Source organism: Heterocephalus glaber, unplaced genomic scaffold, assembly GCF_053883595.1.
Source record: "Heterocephalus glaber isolate CG9 unplaced genomic scaffold, H.glaber_assembly_v1.0 deba00001497, whole genome shotgun sequence".
NCBI lineage: Eukaryota > Metazoa > Chordata > Mammalia > Rodentia > Bathyergidae > Heterocephalus > Heterocephalus glaber.
The window spans coordinates 67,523,341-67,546,726 of record NW_028258320.1 but is presented as its reverse complement, the minus strand read 5'-3'; the positions used below and the strand labels follow the sequence as shown (position 1 = coordinate 67,546,726).

General features: G+C 45.2%; 1 protein-coding gene and 1 long non-coding RNA gene across 9 annotated transcripts in view; both read right to left on the bottom strand.

Annotated features, from left to right (window-relative positions):
• Hspa12a (heat shock protein family A (Hsp70) member 12A) overlaps positions 1-23,386 on the bottom strand; it is a 159,548-nt gene that overhangs the window by 110,644 nt on the left and 25,518 nt on the right. The gene's annotated exons all lie outside the window — the stretch shown is intronic.
• Positions 13,451-18,394, bottom strand: LOC110347826 (uncharacterized). The gene is made up of 2 exons (XR_002392686.2): positions 13,897-18,394; positions 13,451-13,750 (listed from the first exon to the last, which is right to left on the bottom strand). It is a non-coding gene; the product is annotated as an uncharacterized LOC110347826 (long non-coding RNA).

Sequence of the window (23,386 nt, the reverse complement as noted above, 5' to 3'; positions counted from 1 at the left end):
TGGTTAAAAAAACTGAAAAGCAATAAAGAAAAGAGACACCTGTTGTCACCAGGCTGTGAATGACAGTTCCTGTTGGATTTCAGTGCGCATTTCTCCAGACTCTCTATAAGTGCTTTTGCACAGAGATACACACAAATTCACAGTAGTGTGCAGTACACACGATTTCAATTTTTGAGTCAGGGTCTCACTATGTAGCCCAGGCTGGCCTTGAACTCATGGCAATCCTCCTGCCTCGGCCTCCTGAGTGCTGGAATTACAGGCCTGCACCACCATGCCCCACTACAGTACGCACTACTTTTACTTGATATTTTTCTGTCTTGATAATATATTGTGACCATCTGAACCATAAACACATGGAATATTCTTATTTTTAATGTTTTAAATTATTAAAGTTATAAGAAAAATATACCCATGGATAATCCCACACAGATGAGAGAAGCTAGTCATTAACAGTGAATTGCTTGAGTCAATTATGGTACAGTGCATGTATTCGTTGGAATATTATGTCCCTATTAATCTAATGGGTTGATGTGGTGATATATCTGGTATATCATGCAAAGAAATAAAATTAGACTATAAAATTATATGCACAGCATTATCCTGGTTTATCTTACAGGGAATGTTCACATATTTATGCATCTTATATTTATATTATATACATACAGGAAACAGTGCATCTGAGGAGAAGGATACTCCAGACACTCTCTTAGGAAAGAGGATTGAAAGACGAGTAAAAAGCTTTACCTTAGGCTTGTCCTTCTCTGCACTGTATAATTTTTTAAAAGACACTGTGCCCTTGATGACACTATTCCAAAGACTGGATGTAGCACGTCTTCTGAAACAATCCCCTGTCAATGAACACTCAGAGTCGTTCATGGTTTTTCCACTGGTGACCAAGCCACTGTGGGCCACCTCAAACCCGAGTCGCTGTGTCCTTGTCCGATGATGTCCTCCTGGCGCGGACTTTGTACTCATTTGTAAATGTGCACGACCTATGACAGTGGCCACCCACACACGGCACAGCGATTCTGACGGGTGCCCTCCAGGGGCTGGCAGTGCCTGACATCTGTTTCTAGGGGGGCAGGGCCTTGCCCCAGCCATGCTGTGTCCTTGGAGGCTCTGTTTCTCCAGACCACAGGTCAAGTTCACCAGATTTTGCCTGCCCACATGTCCCCTTAATGTCTAGCCTCCACTGTGGCTACACCTCCACCCCCACTGTCACCCTCACTGCCCTCCATCCGGCCTGTGTGAGCCCTTTCCAGCAGATCCTGCCCACATCTTGCCCTCCCAGCCATCGACTAACCAGCTTGCTGTTCCTGGCACTCCAAGCAAGCTTCATCCCCAAGGCCTTTGCACTTGCTGTTCCCCTTGCTGAACACTGATCCTCTAAATAGTCATGGCCTCTTTCTCTTGCTTTGCCCATGTTCTTCTCCAAGAAGCCTTCCTGGCTACCCTACCATGAAGGGGACTCTCACTTCCCACACACTATCCATTTGCCCATTTCCCTTTTCTTCATAGCCCTGAGACCATATCCACTATCTCCCTGCTCATTTGCCTTGGACAGTCTCCCCTCTCTAAGTTATAAACTATAAACTCCAGAAGAGTGGGAGGCTGTCTTCCCTGGGCTATGGCTACAGCATTCAGCACGGGGCCTATCCTGTGGAGGGTTTCTAGCAACTGCTCCAGAATAAGGTCAGGAGTATTAAAATCATCCATTCTGTAGAGAGATCTTTATCAAGAACACCTGACAGAACCCCTTTAATGCAAGAATTGGGGAGAAAAACTGCAAATAGGTTATTATTCAGGGGGAAAAAATACCTTTTCTCCAAACTGGAGCAGCACATCTACCCAACGTACTCACTCCTTTAGAGAAAAGCAGAAAGGTTAATATCGCCCCGTCAGGTAAAGGAGCCAATTAGTGCAACTGTGATTCAGAAGAAGAATAGAGGTTAATTGCTTGGAGTCCACATGTCTCAAATGCCTAATGCTATATCATTATTTTTTAGCTACATATTATTCATTTCATACACTTAAGTATTCCACCTTATTACTAATTAGTAATTCCTTATCCTCAAATTTTACCCAATTCAGGCTGTCATCATAGGGCCTCCTCAGCCCCCGTTTTTCCAAAGATGTAGCAAAGTCCTTGAGAAGAGGCTGGCACCGCCTGTCCCCCGAGCCCACCTCCCACCCCCACCATGCTCCGTGGTGCCGCTCTCCTCCTCCTCCTCCGGGGGCACAGCTTCCCTGGCTGCAGGGACTTCTGCCCCTGGCCTCCCACCTCCCCCGTGTCCTCACCATCTCTGTGTCCTGGGCATGGGTCTGAGCATGTCCATTCATTGAATGAAAGATGCAAATTCTTCCCGATCAGGTGGCTTTGTTCTTTTGAAAAGACCCATAACTTGGCACCTTGGAAGTGGCAAGTCAACAGATCAGTATTTCCTGGCAATGGAATCCTCATAGTAACGAGAATAAAATGATGGCCATGGGTCCCTTTTGAGCATCTGTGGGTCCAGTACAGTGCTATTGAATTTTACAAGTGTGATTTAATCCATGTGAAGCCATACACATGTGTGTATACTGCCCACTTGTGCACTTTGTGGTGGTGGGGCAACCCCAAAGCCAGGCCCAGGGTCTGCAACTACATCACGTGGGAGTACAGATAGGATAGTTGTTTTCTCCTTCGGGTTCCTCTTCCATTACTTGAAGCCTCTGTTCTCTAAGGCTTTTTCCCATCCTCACATCTTAAGAGACTGCCAAGCACCTAGGCCACCTTCAGAGTGCTTTTTGGCTGGTCTCTCAGGAATGAAGATTACATGCTTCTTTCTCCTTGTCTGGGACCACGGGGTGAGGATATGGAGGATGAGAAACAAGTCAGAACCCAACCCTGGCCTGAGCTGACTGGGAGGGAGCAATACTCCCTGGGAAACAATACTGAGTTCAGGCTCATCTGAGCGTGCTGCTGAATAGCAAGATGAGGACCCCCATGTGCAGACCTGTTTCTTCTCCTCCTTGTGGGGGAAGTAAAGATGCCTCTGGTAAAACGAGTGAGGGAGTAGTTCTTCCTTTTCTAGAATTAACAGTCATAGATTACAAATCAAGTATGTTTACCCAATGACAAGCTTAGAAATATGTGCAGGGAACAAAAAACTATAAGGAGAGCCCAGATAAGATTTTGATAAAGAACAAAACAGAGTTTCTAGAACAGGAAAGCATAACTAAGGTGAAAAACCTCCTGGATAAGAGAACTGGTGATTGGAAGGTAGATCTGAATGAATTATCCATGAAAGGAGTTTAAGAGACAAAGAGCCTAGATTGAGGGGCTCTAGGAAGAAAACAGTGAATAAGCAGAGATAATTTAAGATGAGACAAAGGCTGAGCAGCTTGCAGAACTGAGCAAAGCCATCAACCCCTAGAGTCAAAACCCAAGTGCAAAGCAAGGAAAACAAAAAGAAATCCATGCCTGACACATTACAGTGAAACTGCAGAATAGCAAAGACAAAGGGGACTTTTTAAGTGCAGTCCAAAAGGGTAAATTTTAAGTGCAGCCAGAAAGAAAAGATAGATAAACTTGAGTTGAGACTGACAGCTGATTTCTTATCAGCAAAAATGGAGATCAGATGAAGATGTGAAACACGCAGTGTGCTGGAGAAAAATACTGCCTACTTGAAATCCTGTGCACAACGAAAACACATTTCAGAACAAGGTGAAAAAAAGACATTTTCAAATCAACACAAACTCAAAGAATTTACCACCAGCAAATCAGAGTAAAGGAAACTATAAAAGATTAATCCTGGGCAGAAAGTGATCCCATTTTGGAGATCTAAGATGTAAAAAGGAATAAAATTTAAATAAATAAGAATTTAAATAAATATTGACTATTTAAAATAAAAATGACACTGTCCTGTGGTGTTAAAGAAAATCAAAATACAAATTTAAAACACTGTAACAATACCATGCAAATCAGGAGAGGGAGAATGAAATCGAGTTCTGAAATCTTTGTAGGAGGCAGGAGGAAAGTAAGAGTGTTGATTCTCTTTAGATTTCAGTAACACTGTAATTTCTATGGCAACCATGAAAATAATAGAGCCTATAGCTTTAAACCTTCTAGAGGAGGAAAATGAAATGAGAAAAAAAACCCAGAAGATAATTCAGAAAGGAGAGAAAAAACAAAGTATAAGATGAGATGGTAAGTAAAGTCCTAATATATCAATCATTACAACAAATGTAAAAGGACTAAATGTGCCTGGTAAAAAGATAAAGATTATCAGAGAAGGTTTTTAAAAATCCAACTATTTGTTATTTACAAGAATCATAATAAAAAGCTTAAGGAGATAGAAAGGTGGGAAATAAGAGTGGTAAAACTTACACAAGCAAGCAAACAGAATATTAACAAACATATATATATATATATAGTGTCACTCCCAGCAAATTTCAACAAATTGAACACAAACAGGTCATGTTCCTTCATCACAATCCCTAAGCCCAGAAATCAATAGTAAAAAGATAACTGTCTTTAAAATTCACATTTGTAATTCAGAAATATAGTTTATACAACCCTTTGGCCAAAGAAGAAATCATAAGCAGAATTAACAAAATATTTAGAATTGAGCAAAAATTAAAATATTTCATTTTAAAACCTGTGGAAGGTAACTAGAATAGTAGAGAGAAAAGTATAGCTTTAATTGCTTATACTTTTTAAAAATTATAATGAGAAGAAAATCTGAAGATTTAATGAGCTAAGGATTCATCTTAGAAGTTGGCTAAAGAAAAGCAAAATAAGTCTAGACATTCTCAAAGCAGGCCTTAATGAAACTAAATTCACCTTCACACCCCCCAAAAATGCAGAATGTCCTTCTTCTACACTGGAGGGGCCTCTTCCATGGCAAAAGCACTATTTCTCCAAGAACCTCAGTCTGTCTGCTGGCAGTATGGAAGATAATTTTCAGTGGTACTTAGGCACATTGCCACTATAATAGATTTTTTTAAAAAATAGATTCCACCTACATAAGAGAGGTAATGCTAGTTTCCCACTTATACTAATGAAATAAGGGTTTTTAAAAAAATGTATCCATTTAGTAAGAGAATGGAATTCAAAGGGAAATATTAAATAATGGTATAGTGTAATTTGGCAAAAAAAATCTCATTTCTAGAATGCAAATAATATTTAGTGTCTCATAGCATTGTTAAAAGGATTAAATACAATATACACAATATAAAATAAAACTTCATAAATTAATATACTACGCATGGGGCATCTGAACGGTCCCTGATATTTAATAAAAACAGAGTTATCACAATGATAATAACATTAATTAGTAGTAGTAGTTAAATAATTAAAACTTGAGAAACAATATTCCAACTAAGGCTGCAAAAATAAACTTTAGATCAGTGACAAAACCTTCAGGGTTTTGTGGTCCTGAGCCCTCTCGCAAGCCATAGTCTCTCCCTGCCGGGTCCCGGCCCCGCACTGCCCTACCCAGGCCCGCTCCTGGCTCACCTCCCACCCAACAGCAGCAGGCACGAGTGCAGACCTACTCGACTCGTACCACGGCGCTTGCTGGGGCCGCCTTCTCCAAGAGCCTCGAGGCCTGGTCGTCGGAGAGGAGCCCCAGCCGTGGACGCGGCGGCAGCCCCGCAGAGCGGGCGGGCAGAGACCCGGTCCGAGCGTCCGATGCGGGGCATCCGCGGCCTAGACAGCCCTGACCACTGCAGCCCGCGCCGGGGCAATGGCCTGCGCGCTTAGCAAGAGGGAGATCTTCGGATTTTGAGGGGTTTTTGCACCTGGGAAACTTCCAACCTGTCATTTCAAACGCTCACTGCATCGCTTTTCCTCCCCTCCCAGGATGACTCTCTTTTCTCTGAACGACTCCTCCTGCCCTCGGCAGATCTGGAGGTTCTCCCGCGAAACCCCACGCAAGTGAACTCCACCGGCGGGAGCATTCATTCTCAGGCCGGCCACGGGCTGAGCGCACGACTTTCTGCAGCCGCCAGGGGGAGCTGCAGCTTTCCCTTTGGAGCCCCTGGAAAGAGCCGCCTGAAGTTCCTTGTCACTAAGCAGTGAGCTCCTGGGACCCTAAGACGCATCTCTGTGACTCCTGTCTACGTCACTGGCTGGTGCACAGGACAGACAGGGCCTCGCTGAGGGCTGCTTCCTCATTCGGGAGCTTTAGGGTGTTTGTCAGCGTCCTTGACCCCAGGGAGCTTCCAGTCTGACTGCAGGGACCAAGGACCCATGCACCACCGACAGACACTTGGGTTCCTGAATGTCAAATGTGCACTATGAATAGGTCCTCCGGCCCCTGCCCACTCCCGGAGCCTGAGGAGAACCACAGACGTGAACCCATCACTTGCAATTAACAGCGTAAAAGGAACACACCACCTACAGAGACGCGCAGGAGGGAAATCCCCCAGCTCCCTCCAAGGCCTGCCCTTGGGAAGCCTCCTCAGAGGACCAGAGAGGACAGCAGGAAACCCACACAGAACAACTCTCCCAGCAGAGGGCAGTCTGGGCAAAGGCACAGCGGTGAACATTTTAAGTAGTTTTGATGGGGGAAGTCTCAGGCTTATGGACAGAGGGTTGGCAGAGGTTGGGACAACATCACTAGGGCCTTCAGACCAGATCGAAGGGTTTGGCTCTGGTGCTGTGGTGACATTGTGGGTGTGTGGCAGGGGAGGGCATGAGCAGTGTGCAGGGGAGCTGGGTTAGGCACTCACTTCAAACTTTAAGAGTATATGGCGACCAACTGTCCTGGTCTGCCTGCGTGGAGGTGGCTTCTGGGAATTCAGACTTTTAGCTTTTAAATCAGGCAAGTCCCAGGCACGCTGGGACAAGTCAGCCCCCCGACCGGCGTCTGATGTAGTCTTGTCCTTCACTTAACCTGTCATAACCTTACTTTTCTCATTTGTGTCCCAGCCACCATCAGCAACTGTGAGATGAGTTTTAGCAGCACAGCACCACCTGTAGACAAAACTGCACTTGGAAACTCAGCACAGAAAACCCACCTAGACACAGCCACTTAGCCGGAGTAGAGGATGGGACAGAGTGGGGGAGGACTAACCTGCCTCTGCTCCCCCAGCTCCCAGTTCACTTCTGCACATCCCACCCAGCTCTATGACCACACTCATTGGTTGAACTAAAAACACAGCTAGATCAAATCAATGTCCTGGGCCAAGTGCAGACTACTAATTGGTAAAATTTAAACCTACCCCAAACTGGGTCCATCCCTTTGAACTGAAACTAAATCCACAGTTTCTCCAGTTATTGTCTTGGAATCAAATCAAACCCCCTATGAACTGACCTTGGACCGCATGGCCTTATCCTTCAGCACAGTCCACTGCATGGTGGCAGACCTAGGGCACGCGTGCCACCGCGGGCACTCAGAGCCCCCTCTGTCAACACGTGAGCCAAGCTGCCTCTGCATTACCCCAGCAGCCGAGCATGAGATATTCAGGTTTAATTGCAGTGTTGGCACTTTTCAATAAATAAGTGGGTTTGGGGTTGTAGTTTGGGCACTTGGTCTCTCAAAATTTCACCATCACTGGTCTACTGCTTCTTCTATCCTTTTCCAATCTGTTCAAAGTTATTCCCTAAAATCAGAAGCTCCTGTCCCTTCATTCCCTGGACAGCATTTTGGGGCCCCGCTTGTACATTAAAGACTGAATGTGGAGGCAGGGGATGTGAGTTCAATTTCCAGGTTCCTGAGCAAACACACACAGGCGCACACACACGCTTCAGGGTCTTTCATCTGTTCTCACAAGGCCGGATCTAGTGGGAAGGGAACTAGAAGCTCCTGAGAGCACTGTAAACCTCTTAGCTTCTGGAAATTTCAGAACAGGGTGTCCTGCCCTCCAGAGGGTCTCTGCTGAGGCCGTGCCCTCCATTTCACTGTCCCTTAATGATCCTCTGCCAGCTGTGTATGCTGGGGACTGCAGACTCCATGAGGAAGTAGCCATGACAGTCTCTGATGAGTCTGCTGGACATAGTGTAGGGATTACTTAGCACCTGCTTAGTGATTCACTTCCTTTCATTTAGAAAGATTTCATGAGAACTCAGAGGCCAGGCACTGCTCAGAGCACCAGAAATATAGTGGTGAACAAAATGGACAAAAACTCCTCCCCATGTGGGACTTATAATCTAGTGGGTGGGTGGACAAGTGTGGGCAAAAGATTTTCATTGCTGTGGTTTTGGTTTGTTCCAAGGCATCCATTAGGAAACTCACTTCCTCCTACAGGAATTTCAGTTCTCCGTCCTAATACCCACAATGGAAAGGAAGAAACAGGAACCCTCTTCTCCCAGAAAATGGAACACAAGAAGTCTGACCCCCTTCTGCCCCACTCCCCAGTCCCCACCCTGCAACTGGATTCTTGCTCCGAGAGGGTTTCAGGTGAAAGCAATAGCTCTGACTTCAGTCCCGGCCAAGTATATGACCCCAGCTACAAATTGGCCTTGGGGAAAAACAAAAGCTTTCTGCAGTGACCCCAGCTTTGCCACTCCCTCATCCCAGCTCTGACAGCTGACAGTTCCCATCCCAGGACAGCTCACAGAGACATAGGTGTGGCACAAAGTCATAGGCCACTGCCCCAGAAGGGCTACACTGGATAGGCTCTTGGATGCCACTGAATCCCAGGGCTGTATCTCAGCTCTGCGTGAAGCCCTGGTGCATCTCCTGGGCCTGAGGCTGGCCCACAGGGGTGAAAGTTGGAGCCATGAGCTGCCCAGTTCTGCCTGGCTTTGCAACAACCTCCCTGTGCCCACCGGTGCCCCGCAGCATTCCACGTCTTCTTTCCGATTTAAATGTCCCATTTAAATACCAGGAAACTCTTGGTGCCTCGAAGGCCACCTCCCTCCCGGATGGATTCCTGGCTGGAGGAAATAGGGTAATTTCTAGGGCCCCCATCTCCTCGAAGGCCAGGGTAGCCTGGCTCCACCGCGTTCTCACCTTACAGGTCTCGAGTCTGCACCAAGTCTCTCCACTCACATGAAAGCCCTCAGCAAGACCCTTTCTGAATGCAAACAGCGAGAGTATCATCTAAAGACAAAGCCTTGGGGCTAGGGATTTAGCTCAGTGGTTCCGGTTCCTGCTTCCCAAGCGCAAGGTCCCAAGTTCGATCGCTGGTACCAAAAAAAAAAAAGACAAAGCCTTGAAAAATTCTTATTCTGCACCTACTGGACCCATAACTGCTGTAGGCAGGGAGCGAGGCGGGCCCCCAGAGCAGATATGCTACAAAAATGACTTTTTTTGGCCCAGGTCACTGCGTGCAATTTGCTTTGACTCTATCTTTCTGTTGTAAGAAGGATATGAATCACAGTTAAATTCTACCAAATAAACAATCTATGTTTTAAAGTTCCATAAAACCTACAATTTTAGAAAAGCTTGATGTGGTTGACACTAAATTGATTCTAACACATCCTATTTCTGGTCTAATGCTGGGCCCTTTCATCAAGAACAAACATATTCATAATGGCTTGACTCTATGTGACTGGGCTCTGCATATATACATAGGAAGCACAGGCATTCACATTAATTTTCCTCCTTTTTTAAATAAAAAGAGATGATGTATTTTACTTCTCAAAGATTGACTTCCCACAAAATTTTCAGCACATTCTCATTTGAAGTTTTCCTGTGTAAACAATCAAACGCAGGCCAAACCCAAAGCTCACTAGTTGTCAAGGTCAAGAGATGCCCTAGGGGCTGAAATCCAGGTGCTGAGGGGAAAGTTGGAGAAAGCAGCTTCCACCTACCCGGTCTCTTGAGCTGAAAACCTGCTTTGCCCTGGATCCAAATGCAAGCATTTCCACTATGGCAAGAACTCAACCACCAAATAAAATTGCACTGAGAAAAAAAATTACTTATTTATTTTTGGGGGGAGTACCTGGAATCGAACTCAGGTCCTTGGGCTTGCACAGCAGGCGGTGAAACCACTAAGCTAAATCCCTGACCCAAATTAATGAATCAGTATTGATATATTATTGTTATCTAAAGCTTATATTTTATTTAGATTTAACTTTTTTTTTTTTTGGTACCAGGGATCCAACTCGGGTCCTTGCGCTTGTGCAGCAGGTGGCAAAACCACTGAGCTAAATCCCTAGCCCCTTATTCTTAAAAATACTAACAAACATTAAATTTTAAAACCATGTGGCAAATTTATATGTATGATAAAATGTCACAGAACTACTGATCAAAAGAAACATGCATATAAAAAACAGTGAAAAACAAATCAGGCTTAGTTCAGGGTATCATAGACAAGTCAGTCTTGGTTTTGATCACTGTACTGTGGTTATGTGAGAGGCTGTCTTTGGAGGATACTGGGTACACTGATTATGCTACCTTTTGTATACGAAAGTGTATGTCTGCTGGCTAAAGTTGTTTTGAAGTAAGAAGTTAAATTTTTTTTTTTTTTTACTTTTTTGAGGCTTCGTAAAGTAGAAAGATATGAGCCCTTGCCAAACTGAGTGAAGGTACAGGCTGGCAAGTCATTCAGGAAAATAATCTCATGATATCCAGCCCAAGATAGAATACACCAACTCAGTCACCCCTACCTCTAGGCATCCAGCTTACAAAACCCTCTGTACATGTGCACAGAGTGTGTTCTTCACAGCATTGCTGTCACGGAAAAATACTGGAAGCAAACTTGACCTGTAGGAGTAGGGAAGAAAGAAGCCAATGTGGAACGCCATGCTGTGCGCTCACGAGAAGAAACAGGAGTTGTGCTGTCTGCAAGGCTCTGCTACGTACAAAATGTGGTCACAGTTGGGCGTGGTGCTGCACACCTGCAATCCCAGCACTCGGGAGGCTGAGGCAGGAGGTTTGTGAGTTTGAGGTCAGCCTGAGCTACATAGTGAGTTTAAGAGAAGCCTAGGACTACATAGTGAGACCCTGTCTCGAAAAGAAAGAGAGAGAGAAAAGGAAGAAATGTAATTACAAACCTCTTAAGTATAGGAAAATCTGTACTTCCCTGAAACTGTATATATGTATATACCCTTTCCATGGCTTTATTAGCATGGAAAATATTTTAAATGATTCACTCTCAGCAGGTCATAGTGGTTGCATCTAGGGTGGCACGTTCTTCACTTGGGTGATGAAGAGTTACTTTCATGTTGTTTCAAACACAGGACAATGAGACAGTGAGAACAACCATAGGAAAAAACAAGAAAGAGGGATGATGCAGGCAGGGTGGGAGGCCACCAGAAGTACGAAAAGACCTGACCTGGGAGTCCAGGAAAGGTGAGGCCACCAGGCCACAGGAAGTCCGTGGGGTAGCCCAAGTGGCCAGGCACTGGAGGCAGGTTGCTGCCATGCAGGCTGGCTCACCCCTCCCCACGAGAAGTGAGAACCTGCAGGTGTCTCATCTGCAGCCAGGAGATGTGCAGAGCCGTCTCATGGAAGGGGTCTCCTTCCCTGGCCCACTCTGAGTCTTGACCTAACAGTGACTTTGAGAAACAAGAAGTGTCAAGCGTGAGCGGAAGTTTTCAGAACTGTTGTGAGGGTCCACCAGCTCTGGGGCCCTTCTCCCTTTAATATCCATGACAGGGACCCAGAATGAAGGGGACCCGAGGTGCAGAGCCATCTGGCAAGCACCATGAAATACGGGTGAGAAGTAAAGCCTTGTTGGGGTAAGTCACAGAGAGGTGGGCATTTGTCACTGGTCACCGGCTCATCTCATGAAAGCTGATGCTGATGCAATGGGGAGCATGTGCACACCCGTGCACACAGTCACAAATTAGGGAGCTAAGAAGGATGTGGTAGGTGTTCATCAATGGCAAACCGTGCAAAGACCACACACTGAAGGTGGGGCCAATGGGTGAGCAGCAGCAGGGCAGCCCTCTCCCTGGGGAAGACGACCCTCAAACACAGCTACATGCACATCAATCCAGTAGCATGAGCTCCCAGGGGCAGGGTGGGACAGGTAGAGAAAAGATACTGGAGTGATGCCCTGGGGAGGAGGCAAATCCCACATCCCAAGTGCAAGTACCCACTTTGTGTGTTGGTATCTAACGCACACGGGCACTCGCTGGGCTGAATCGGGACATTTTAATAAAGCACAAAACATTTACCAGTGTTTAATCACCCTCTCCTTCAAGTTAAAGCTTCCAGGAAAATCCCCACGACTTGGAGATCCTGGTGGGGCTTCTGTCTGGGGAGATGGACTCTGTACCATGCAAAAGCCCTTCCTGGGTGAGATGTTCTGTGTCTCAGAAATGATCAAAGTATGACTATGTTTCCAGACACCAGCCGTATCTCATTAGAAGGAGGTACATCTTTGTGTAAAAGATGTTCTCTTACAGGAGACAAAGGCACAGGAGTTCTGTGGAGAGTATAAATACCAAATTTCCCCTCCTCGGGTACACAGTTGGGTTGCCACACTTCATTCATAATCTTTTCCTACACATAACCGCTTGTAATATTATCCTCTAAATCCGGATGTTTCTGATGAGACTCTCCCTCACTCATCCCTGCCTCTCTTCGAAAATGACACGAGTGAGCCACTACTAGGTCCTTCGGCAAGATTCAGGCCGGTGAGTGCAGGAAGCAAAATGTGAGACTTTCTCTATAGCATCCTCCTTCCCCCCACAGCACCCCACACCCTGCATTTCCCCTTCAATGACAGGGACAGGTGTATTTATAGCCTTTGCTTTCCTTCCTCCCTCCTCCCACCCGTCATTCTCTATTTCCTCCAGAAAGGAGCTGCATGCACTTTTCTTTCAAACCCCTCATCATTCTTATTTTCTCTTCCTTGCCATTCCTAGGGCTGATTTCCTGAAGCTCTGAGTGTATCTGCTGGCTCGTGAGCAGTTTTGGCTGCTGTGGATGTTAAACTCGGAAAACATTCCAGTGGCATTAGGTTCTGCCAGGGATAGGACGGTAAGGAGAGTTGAGGCTGGGTTTGCTGTGAAGTTATTAAAGTCACCTTGGGCAGAGATGGCAGGGTTGAGTGGTGGGAAAGCACAACTCAGGGTGACCTACGAGCCTCACGCTTCCAGAAGAGCAGGAGAGCCTTCGTGGTGCACCGGATGTGCTGTCTCTGAGTCCTGGGGTTCCAGCCAATTCCACCTCTGTCTCACCACCCTCACCCACACCCCTAATTCCTCCCCTCCTCCTTCCCTTCCCCTCACCCACCCTTGCCCAGGTCACAGCAGGATTGCTCAGCAGAGGCATCAGGCGTATTTGTGGGAAGCAACCTTCCTGTGTGTTCCTATGCAACAAAATCGAGTGTATGTGTAGGTGTTCTGTGTTTTTACAAACTCTCCTCCTTGGTTGTTATAAGATTAAAACAATTTTCTCCCTCAGTAAATGCTCCCCTTCAAAACCACTGGAAGCACATAATTCACCAGCCCATTTGTGGCTCTTATTTTCTTGGGGCTGGAGGAAAACACAATTGCCGTTTCCGAGAAGAGGCCAGGGTGGAACAAGTGATGGGCATGGAGAAGTAATGTTTCCATGACAGCTCTGATCAACGATTCATTTATTTTTAAAGTTCAAAAAAGATAGGTGTGCATCGTCAGTCCAGTGGGAAGGCACAGATAGTGGGTTTTGAAGTAAATTACTCTTTTATCCTCAGTAAATTTAATGGACACTTTCATTAAAAACCACAGGGAATTTTAAGGTGGTTTTATGCCTATTTTAAAACTATAGTTGAAGATTTTTTTAAAATTCCTGGATCACTTCTGTTGCTGAGAAATCTAAACATTTTAGCCGTGCGGTCCATTTCATTTTCCTTCACAAGGATGGGAAATTGTGACGCACACCTGAGGACACAGAAACACCATTTAAAATCACAACAGATTTCAAGGAAAAACATACACAAAGGAGAAAATGAAAAGCTGGCCCAGTTGATGTGGGGTGGGGGTAGGGGAATACCAACTTATGTTTGTCCTTGAAAAAATAAATTTACCTGTCACTGATCAGCGATGCCAGTTTGCCACCAGCTACTGAAAAAGCATTCCCGCTGACTGTAAGCAGCTCCATTTATGCAACTGTTTACATAATTACACAGCCAAACATTGCAATCTTTCCGACTTAATACATGTTTTAACAAGCCTTTCAACTACAGTGCAGGCTTCTATAATCAAATCAAGTCTTTTCAATTAAAACACAATTAGAAAAGGTGTCATGGTGTCACTGTTACACTTTGCCGCATGAAAGGATTCAAGAATCACTTGGCTGGAAATCCGAGCTAAACCAGGACGCCTAAGCAAGGATGTCGTGTTAGACCACCCAGGATGACAACCAAGCCGTGACCTTTGGTCTTATGTGAGACATGCAAACTCTCATCCTTGGCCATTGCTTTGTGATCCACTGAAGGCAGCAGATGAAAACCCAGGCAGCCTACAGAAGTGAAGAAATCTGTGGCTCTGGGATTGACCTATGGGCACCAATAGGTGTGTCATGGGCAAGAAGTGGTAGCTACGAGGCTGCCAGAGAGAGCCACCTCACAGTGGCCTAAAGTGACAGCACAATGGGACTGTAGGGATATAAACTATTTCAGCTGTCCTTGATCTCACTGCTTCACTGTAAAGATGTAAAACAAGCCTCATAGAAGGTACTTGATTTGCTGGAGGCCATAATGTTAATCATTTTGTGAAACAAAGGAAAATGTGCACCTGGCCCTCCCACCCCAACTGAAGGATCCTTATGTAGAGCAGACATCCAAAGGAGGCCTAGCTCCCAGCTCTGAATCTGAGAGGCCTTCAGGAGACAGATGGTCTCCTTCCATCCTCACACCCAGTAAGCATGGTCAGAACTGATTGCAGCAGTGGCCATCTGAAAAAAGCTGTGTTCATGTTGAACCCTGGAGCCTGTAAACGTTATTTGGAAAGAGGTCTTTGCTGGAGTAATTAAGTTAGGGATCCTGAGATAATGAGATCATCCTGGATTACCCCATTGTAAATGCAATAACAAGTCTCATATAAAAAAGACACACAGACACAGAGGAGCAGGTAATATGGAGGTGGAGGGAGAGATTGCAGTGATGCAGACATAGCCAAGGAACATCTGGAGTCACAGAAAGCTGGAAGAGGCAATTCTCCCCTGGAGCCTTCAGAGAGGCTGTGGCCCTGCCAACACTGATTTCAAACTTCTGACCACCAGAACTGGAAAGGAATACATTTCTGTTGTCTTAAACCAACCAGTTTGTAGTAATTTGTTATGGGAGCTGTGGGAAACTAACACAGTTGGCAAAATGCTATGGCCTGCCCTGCTTTCGGCCTGATGAGGCTGACCAGAAGAGCTCTATCAATGGGGTCTTGGGCTTCTGGCTGGGCTTAGTTGGTGCAGGTTCTGGAGGGAGGAGAGGTGAGATGTGAAATCTCTGGCTTCCTTCCAGGGGTCATCATGAGCTGGCTCTGTCCCCCAAGCTGAAGGTTGTAGCTCCTCTCTGAGGGATTCTCACCTTCCGGGTTCCAGGCTGGTCCCTTTCTCTCACCTTGCAGGCATGCTGCCAGCCCTGGTCCTCCTGGGTACCTGCTCACATCTTTCTAAACAGTCCCTTTATTGAAACATCCTCAAGTTCATTAAGTGTGCCATGTATATCCTGCCAAGAGGTTGTTTACTATGCTTTATAGAAGTAGCAATAATTGTTTTATGGTATATTTTATCTATTTTATGGCATATTTTATCCATTTTATGGTCCATTTTATTCCATCTATTTTATAGTGCATCTACTTCTGAGCATTTCACTGGAAGTAGATCAATAGATCATTTCCATTTCTCTATGAAACAAGGTTGGTGGGTATGGCTACTGCTTGGCCAATGAGGAAGGTGAGGATCACAGAGGTGAAATGTCTTCTTTCATTACTGTTCTGTTGTACAATGTAGCCTTTAATTCCCATTCCCAGGCTGTTTCTCAGACTAAGCTGTAGGCCAGGAATGGCAGATCCCTGGTGGTCTGGCTGTTGATGCCCCTAAATTCACTGCCAGGGCAGACATCACTAATCAATCACAATCTTCCTTCCGACTGAGTCTAGACTTCTCTTTCTCAATGCAGACAACAACAGTGTAGGCTTCTATAATCAAATCAAATCTTTTCAATTAAAATACAATTTTTAAAAGGTGTCATGGTTCCAATCTAACCAGCTTCCCTAAATATCCTCTGGCCATCTCCTCCAAAGGTGTCTACAAGGCAAGTCCATTTTTTTTCTTTGAAGAGACAGAGCTCACCTGGGATTATCTGAGGGCCTCTGGGGCTTGAGGAGGATCAATGGGTACTTAAAAAGTTTGGGTAAGGAGTCTTCTATTGCTGGTGAGGAACAGAAGCTGCAGGGATCATAGAGGCAGAAGGCAGAGAATGGAGTTTTGCTAGTGGTGGCTGCAAAAGGGAAGACATGCATCAGCTGCCACTGAGAGGGGGAACTTTAAGGGAGAATCCAAGGAATTTACAGAGGATTTTAGGGAGTTAAACGTGTGTGGGCTGATAGGCCTTTCTTCATTGTTTGCCACCTCTACAAATCTCTAGTAGAAATCTCTATACTGTAATTATTTTGCAGTCTGATTTGTGTGATCATGGGTGTCATAGAGCATGAGGCTGACCTCCAAGTTGAGCTTTACAATTACCTGAACAGGTCAAAAACTCTAAATCCTGCAGGCAAGAGACCTGTGGGACTTCAACACAGCACTTCCTGGAACTGGTTTATTTCCAGAACCTTTTTCCTGGCTCATCGTATTAATGTCCAGGGAGCATCCTGTTCCCTACAACAGTGTGGTGAAATTATGACAAGATCCATATTTATGCTGTGATCTTTCTTTATTCAAATCATGGGTTAAGAGTTCTTCTTTTGGAGGACAAATGGCCTTTCAAATCCAGGCAGTCCTTGACGTTTGCACATCTGGTGCTCAGCAATGTTTATTCATAGATAACCCTGTGCCCCCTTCCCATGTCATGCTCAGACCTGGCCAGCATGGGCTTACAGCATGGGGTAGCAAGTCAGCAACCCCACCCAGGTGGGTCGGAGCAGCAAGTCATGTGGCACTTGCTGCCACAGGTTTCTCTTCCTCTGCCCTCTCCTTTTACGATTGCCCCTAATGTCAGCAGCAATTGACTGCTGCATCCTAGGATGTCCATCCATCTCTAGATGCAGGGAATGGGTAAGCTTGAGGCACAGCAAAAGGCCTAGGCGGGGACTCAGGAGAGCCACTTCCTGCAGCTGGCTCTGTTGTGGCAGCTTTTCCTGATGATCTATATGTTGAAGCTCAGTGATATGGAGACACCATCACAAACCAACACCAGGGGTATTCCTAAGTGTAGCTCTCTGGCCCTATGGGGCTCTATGACCACTTTTAACCCAACCTTGTACCCTCAAGAAGGCCAACGCTCCAGAGTCAAACACACTTGGATTCAAACCCAGATCTGGCTCTACCTTGAGTTTGGTCAACTTTCCTGGTCTTAATTTCCTAGTTTCTGAAAACAGTATGTGTGCTCTCCACATAAGATGATGATTAAATGGAAGAGTCCAGTAATGTGAATAGCCCACATCCTGGCACATGGTAAGTGCTCAGTTGATCTTAGTGATGCTGCTGTTTTCAGCAATGCATTTCAATGCAGTGATGCAGGGGAATATCCGCAGAAGAAATCGTCTCACTTCTGGAATTGGGAAGGGTGAGTGGTTCAAGTATTTGCTGGCTGAAGTTCGCTTGGATGTTTGCTGTCTGGTGCCTCTCCAGGCCTGCCCCTGCTGCTGCAATGGCCGTAGAAGTCCTCTCCCCCAACAAGAGGCCTTCTAAGAGATGCAAAGCCTCTCACCCTAACTGCTGCTTCCTCTTAGGATAAAACTGGGCACACAATGGGAAAAGGGAAACCTACAGGGAGAAAGTGTGCAGTCACCTAAAACTCTTCATGGAAGGAACCCTGGAGTCTGATTGTGGAGGGTACCTGGGAGGACAGGACACAGGCTGATGTGTAGAAGGCTGCAAGGAGCAGAAAAGTGGGAGCAACGGAGGGCTGCCAAGGGAAATCGCCAAGGAATGTGAACTTGGAGCTATGACTGACAAACACCCCCCTCCCCCAGAGGAAGGCAAACCTCCAAGTCATGGGGAGTTCTGGCGTCACAAGGTGTTTCTTCTTTTGCTTCCCCCTGGTTGGGCTCTGAACTTCCCTTATTAATTGTGATTCTCTGATTTTCCCCTCTGAGGAGGAGATTAAATGCTGAACTGGCAGGAAGCACTCTCGAAACCCTCACCACAGCTACTGCCTCATTTCGCAGCATTGTTCCTGGAGACCAGCTCAGCCCTGCACTCTGGTCGCAGGCACTTCCATTTAACTGACCTTTTGCCTTCATAAACCCCATCAGTAGGCGCTAATCCCTCTGACTCAGAGAAGGATTTTTTTTTCTTTCCTTGACTTCCACCACCTCTCCCAACCATTTCCTTTTGAAGGGAAAGTTATGTTTCAAAGTATTTCTTACATTGCACGCAGAGTTCTTTCATATTCATTATGCCAATTACCGGAAAAATTAGAGATGCATATCTTAGGAGATTTGCACAAGGTCCAATCCAGTGTTTCTCAAAGTGTGGCCCCCAGAACAACATCTTCAAAGTGACCTGGAAACATGTTAGAAATGCAAAATTTTTGGCCCCCTCCAGACCCAGTGAAGCAGAAACTCTGGGGATGGAGACAGCAACCTGTTTTGACAAGGTCTCAGGTGATTCTGATGCCTCTCAGAGATGAGAACACTTGCGCTAATCCAAGGTCCCCTCCAGGTCCTCCCCATTTACCAGACTAGAAAACTGAGACTCATGGTAATGTGCTCAAGGTCATTCATTTATTCATTCAACAAGGGATTAGACACACACCAATGAAAAACACCAATGTACATGTGGCCCTGTCCCCATGGAATCCACTTTCTACAATCAAAAAGTAACTGAAGAAATAAGATAATCACAAGTTGTGTTAGCGCCACAGGAAAACAAATGTGGGGTAAGACTGAGATGAGCCGGGAAAGAGCTTCCTGGGCAGAGGCCGTCAGAGAAGGCCTCCTGGAGGAGGTGGCAGTTCAGCTGAGTAGAAGCTGCCATGTGAGCAACAGGAGGCAGAAGGCACAGTTTGGGCAGAGGTTTCGAAGTGGGAAAGTACTTGGCCTCTTCCAGAAAGAAAATGTTGCTGCTGGCACTGCTGGAGCTGGGTGAGCAAGGAGGACAGGAGCCCAGAAGGGACCTGAGAGAAAGAGGGGCAGACAGACAGGCAGGCACTGAGGAGGAGGCGGCGCAGGGATCCATACCCAATTCCCATCAGAGCCAGACTAGGACTCCTGGTTCCAGCCACCTCCCCAGGGCTCGCTCTACTTTCTGCCCTCAGACTCCGTCTGCAGAAGGGCCTTCAGGTCCAAATCACCTTGTCCAGCTTCCTAGACCTAGGGCCAGGAGTTCCTCTCATCCTTCCTCCTGCAGAGGCATGGCAGCTGCTCCAGCTCCAGACAGCTCTGGTTTTCCTCTCTACTGTGCCTAGCATGATCAATCCCTCTTTGCTCTGGGTATTTCAAGAAGTGACTGACTTCATCCTTCCCATCCCTGTCTCCTCTTATTCCAGGACAAACATCTTTGCATCTATTACAAGGCAGTGTGGCAGCAGAGTGAAGAAGCTGAGTTCTGGGATCAAACTACCTGCATTCAAGTGTGGCTCTGATCTGGCCTCTGTACCTCAGTTTCCCCAAATGTAAAATGAACCAGGCAGGTCCACTGTGATGTTTAAAATGCTTAAAGCTTGTAAAGGGATTCAGTAGGCATTCGGCAGGGGCCAGGTGCTGCGTAGTGCCTCACAGACCTGCTTTCCACTCAACACCCCACCCTGCTGTCCTTCCCTAGGTGGGCAACTAGGGACACTAGAATGAATACTACAGACCACTACAAAATTAGCATTGTGTCTTTAACCACTACCACTTTCCTGTTAAAATCAGGTCCTCCACTGAGAATAAGTAATTAGTTATAAATTTGGTTTTTTGAGAATGCAGCTTATGCTGTGGAAAGGGAAATAAGGACTCTTCAAACAAAGCCAGCACTGAATTTTCTGAAACCCATCAGATGGAGAAGAAACCCCAAAGACACATTCTTACCTTTTCAAAAAACTGGGATAAATCCTAAAACCTTTGCACACAGTCCTCTCATTTTATAGCTATGCAAGTTACTTACGAAGTTGACTTCTGAACTGAAATACAGGACTTTAAATTTACCCCTACCAGTTTTATATATAATTAGCACCAACACTTTTTACCCAATCAGCCACCTTCTCCCAACTTGGAGTCATATAAATCTGGCAAAAGTAGCAGATTTGCTAATTCAGGTCCAACATACCAATTTTAAATTTAAAAAAAAGAAAACCACCTTGGGAAAGAACTAGGAAATTGGTGCCATTTTGGACAAGTTGTGTGATTGTCCAGGATGACACGGGCACGGTCCAGGCATGGCCATTTCTCTCTGCCAAGCTCACTCCCACCCACAGCTGCCAATCACAAGATCTCTTTTTCAGTGACTTCTGCCTGCTTCTCAATGTCATCAGCTGCTGACAAGGCTCCGAAACAGGAAGCCCTCGGATGGAGGGCTGTATTCCTAAGCAGTTCATCTCTCAGACACAATACATATCTCCACAGGATTCCTGGTCCTACCTGGGCTCTCAGCTTCATCTCTGCTTCCTCCTAAGATGCAGCAGTGGAGCTCTTTATATCCACATTCACTGAGCACCTACTGAGCATGGGCCAGGTGCTGTACCCAGCTCTGCATAAGTATTATCTGTCAAACTTCTGACACATCCACTTGGGTGGGGATGTTATTTTCTCATTTTACAAAAGAGGAACCAAGGCTTAGGGAAATCGAAGCACCTGCAGGCTGGTGCAGACATATTAAGGGACACATCCAAACTTGCATCTCGGCCATCCTACCACACTGCCCTTAGGCTGAAAGCTGCTGGTTAGCCCTGTCTGAACCATCTCTATAGTCCCTTGAGGCTCCAAATCACTTGTTCTTTCTGCAAAACATTTGTATCGCCTGGCCTCTGACAGAGGAGTGACTGTACCAATCCTTGAAACCATTATTCTCCCTGCTCCTGCCATCTCCAGAGGCAGAGGATGCCTGGCCAGTCTCTACACACTGCAAAAGGAGCAAAGAATGTGGGCCAAGTGCCAAGCTGACAACGCTCCAAATTATAGTTTGATCAGTGCATTCCTAACCTTTTCACTGAGGCCCTGGAGTTTTCAGTAGCGCCCACCCCCGACTTCACAGCACCCAAATCATTTCTCTGAAGGAGTGTGGGGGAGGAGTTTGATGGCTCACGCTCCCGACTTCCTAACCCAAGGCTGGCATGACACACACCTATTGAAAGCATAAAAGGTGCCGTCTTGCTTGTGAAAAACAGCTCTGCTGTATAACTCAACGGGCCTGACCTACCACGGTGTCCTGGCAAACCTGCCACTTGCAATGATGTTCTAAAAACTAGGGTTTTCTTGCTTTTCAGGGTGATGTAAGTCTTTCTAATGAGAAACGTCAGAAGGTTTTAAATTACCCGGAATCATGAACAGAGTTTTGGACTCTGATTTAAGAGACTCCTTTTCATGCTCTGGGTTACAAAATGCTTCCAACTACACATTTATGTTCAGCTATTACACTGAGATGGAGTCTATTTTTTTCTGATGGGGAAATTCAACCTTGGACTATAGTACAAAAATTCTTAAACTGGTCAAGGAGGGAAAAACTATCGAGTCACCTAAAGAAAACAGAATTGAAACACAATTTTAGCAACTCAAGTTGTTACATCCATGTTTAGTATATTTCCATATATATTTGTGTGTGTGTGTTTGTGTGTGTGTGTGTGTATCAATTGTACTGTTGAATGCTGAAAAGTAAAATCTACAGCTTGCCAAAGTCATCTGGATTGTTAACTCTAACCTGTATTCCTTTTGAAATAGGAATAATTACTGTAGCCTACTCCTCCTTTTCTCCCAACCAGTTTTATTTTATATTTACTTATTTATTATTATATTTAGTTTTACAATTAACAAAAAGATAAACTCCTTTGCCATTTTTGCCTGGGAATCTGGAATTGGAACTTTTACTGCTGGTGGCTTGTGATTTTCCCCAGCTCTTTAGAAGCTTTCAAGATCTATCTTTTTTCTAACAGAGGCTTTGCCTACACTGAATGAACCCCGGCTACAAAGTCAGCTGGCTTAAAACAATGAAACTCTGGAGACAATGGGAACAAGGTGCCTTCTTAGCATGCTAGGCACTAACCCTCAGCCTCAGCCTTCTGCAGTGATCTTAGCTGAGCTACTCTTGATGCCCTTGAGTTCAGGGACAGGCTGTTCTTCTATTCACTCCTTCCACAGCTCTGGTAGCGGAAGCCCACCACGGGTGGGGGTAGGCTTACAGGGCTGTCTTGTCTACACTTAAGGATTCTCTGTTTACAATTTCTCTGTACTCTATCATCCTAGCAATGTGTCAGTGTGATGGTTCTAAGGACCATATTTTTAAAGGAATGTGAAATGAACAATTCAAAAATGAAATTAGGGAAACAATTCCATTTATAATAGCATCAACAAGAATATTTAGGCATATTTAGGCATAAAATATTTAGGCATAAATTTGACAAAAGAAATTCAAAACTTATACTCTGAAAACTACAAAACATTATTGAAAGAAATTAAAGAAGACCTAAGAGGAGGATATCCCATGTTCATGGATGAAAGGGTTTTAAAATATTATTAAAGTGGCAATACTTTGCAAATTGATCTGCAGTTCCAACACAATTCCTTTATTTGCATGGAAATGCAAGGGACCCAGTATAGGCAAAACAATCTTAAAAAAGAAGAATAGGGTTGAAGGACTCAGACTTTCTGATTTCAAAACCTAGTACAGAACTTCAGTCATCAAGAAGGAATAGTATCTGCCTAAGAATGAACAGTTAGATCAAGACAGCAGGACTGAAAATACAGGGGGAAAAGTCTCATATTTGTTGTCAATTGATTTTGACAAGGGCGTTAATTCAATGGAGAGAAACAGTCTTTTCAATAAATATTGCAGGGACAACTGGACATAAACAATGAAGTTAGACTCTTACATCACACAATGTAGAAGGATACCCACTTTATTGCATTTTGATATACTGTACTTCACAGCTACTGCATTTTTTTACAAATTGAAGGCTTGTGGCACCCATGTCAAGCAAGTCTCTTGGGGCTATTTTTCCAACCACTCAGAAGATTGTTAGCATTTTTGACCAATAAAGTAATTCTTAATTAAAATATGTCCTTTTTAAAGACATAATCCTATTGTAAACTTAACAGACTACAGTACAGTATAAACATACTTTTATATATACTGAGAAACCAAAATACTCATGTGACTTGATTTATTGAAATGTTCATTTTATTGTAATGGTCTGAAGTTGAACCCACAATATCTCCAAG